Source organism: Microcebus murinus, chromosome 8 (assembly GCF_040939455.1).
Source record: "Microcebus murinus isolate Inina chromosome 8, M.murinus_Inina_mat1.0, whole genome shotgun sequence".
In the NCBI taxonomy this organism is placed as follows: Eukaryota; Metazoa; Chordata; class Mammalia; order Primates; family Cheirogaleidae; genus Microcebus; species Microcebus murinus.
The window spans coordinates 174,074-176,170 of NC_134111.1; the positions used below are offsets into that span (position 1 = coordinate 174,074).

At 62.4% G+C, this 2,097-nt stretch overlaps 1 pseudogene; it reads right to left on the minus strand.

Annotated features, from left to right (window-relative positions):
• Positions 1-883: 883 nt before the first annotated feature.
• LOC142872675 (uncharacterized) lies at positions 884-992 on the minus strand (annotated as a pseudogene).
• Positions 993-2,097: the final 1,105 nt, after the last annotated feature.

The following is a 2,097-nucleotide window of genomic DNA, read 5'->3' on the forward strand; positions in this document are numbered from 1 at the left end:
AGGTATCCCAAGAATGGACACACGAGCACCACGTGCTCGCGCTCACCGGCAAATGGGTACGAACCGATGGACACCTAAGTGGACACAGAGGAATCACCTTCATCGGGTGGGTGTCGGGCGGGCGTGGGGAGGGGATGGGCATACACATCCCTTAGGAACGGGGTGGGTGCGCACCCACTGGGGGATGGGCGCACTTGAAGCTCTGACCCGAGGGGGGAGGCGGGGAGAGGGCGATGTACCCGACCTTAACATTGGTGCCCCCACAATACGCTGGAACAACATGAGAGGTAAATGAATAAGAACACAGGGGGTAGGGGGGCACGGGCAACACATGTCACCTTAATACTTGGACTCCCATCATCTGCTTGAAAAGAGAGAGAAAAGAAAATGCAATACTAGAGATAAGAGACACTTTTTAAAAATAATGAATCCGAAGAGAAAAGTCAAAGGAGGCCTGTGGAGCAGGTCTGGGTGTGACTCCGGATCCCCCAACATCAGGTGCCACCACCAAAGATTCCTGCGTGTAGCCCATAGAACCCCAAAAGCAACGGGACGAGTTCTGGTCACATACTCCCTCAAAATGACATCCTGGCCTTCTTCTGCAACTCCCTCCCCTCTCAGACTCTCAAGGTTTCCTCCAGCGTGTCGGTTCCCACAGAGCAGACCTTTGGTCTGAGACCTGACAGTCCAGAAGCCACGCATGCTGCCGCGTGGCGGCGGTGTCGCGGCTCGGGACAAGAGGAGGCCCCACAGTGCGGGCTGGGGCGCCAGGCACCGCGGCGGGCGCTGAGGGTGGGGGTCACCCCCACCCGGGGCCGCCCCCGCACTCCCAGAAACGCGACAGAACCAGAGGCAAAAAAAAAAAAAAAGAAGAAGAAGAAGAAGCCTACGGCACCCGGTATTCCCCGGCGGTCTCCCATCCAAGTTCTAACCAGGCCCGACCCTGCTTAGCTTCCGAGATCGGGCGCGTTCGGGGTGGTGTGGCCGTGGACGGCGGAGGGCGCCCCTGCCCCGCTCAAGAAGCGGAGCCTCTCTGCGCTTCCCCGCCGCCTCCTCCCGCCCCAGGCCCCGCGCCGGCGCTGACCCGCGCCGGGCCGGGCCTGTTGAGTTCGCCGGCCGGGTCCGGCGGGCTCCCAGGGACGGGGGTGACAGGCGGGGCGGGCAGGGAGCGGCGGGCCGGGGTTGGGGGCTGTCTCTCTATACACACACACTCACACTCAGTCTCTCACTCACACTCACACAAGATGCGCCTCCACGGCTGGACCCGCCAAGGTGGAGACCTTCCAGCCCCCCTCCTCTCCTCGCCTGGCCTCCTTCACCTCCCCGCCCCCACCCCCAGCGCCGCTGACTGCGCACGGGCGGGCGGGGCGCTCGCCCTTTGACCCCAGCCAGGGGCCGCCCTCCCCCACAACCCCTTTCAGCTGCTCCCCCCACCCTGTGGCCGGGCGGCCGCCTGTTCCCCCGGGCCAGGGCTGGGGCACAGCGCACGGGGGAGGGGAGCGAGTGTATGGGGCGTCTCTCTCTCTCTCTCGGGATGTGTCCCATGGGTGGGGTGGGGTGGCGTGGTTTGTGGGGCGCTGAAGAAATCAGTCCCCTCCATCTCCTCCCTCTGGAAAACCCCCGAGCCCTTGGAGAACTGCCGGCACCGCTTCGTGGGGGCCGGGACCCTCCTCTGTGTCCTCCTGTGGCCCAGTCCAAGGGGCCTGGGCCTGGCCGGGGCTGCATTGGACCCCGACCACCCTGGCGTGTGGACTCGCTAACAATCGGCGATTAGATATTGGATTCCAGCGTCATTGAGGTCATTTCACTAATGAGTGCACCGGAAAGAGTTTCCTAATCCATCTGTGAGGGTGGCAACTGAAAGAGAATTTGAAAGCTGACAGAATAGGCGAGGAAAGGCATAGGAGATTTCCACACCCAGTAGGGAAGCCTTTCCCGAAATGGAAGAAAGAAAGGAGCAAACAGAGACACACCGGTAGCCCGCCCGGATCAGAGTCTGCCCCTGAGAGAAAGCACCCTGACCAGGTTCACCCGTGGGTGGGTGGCGAGCTAGCGGCATTCAGAAGAGCGAGGCCCGCAGTCTGTGCAGAAGACACC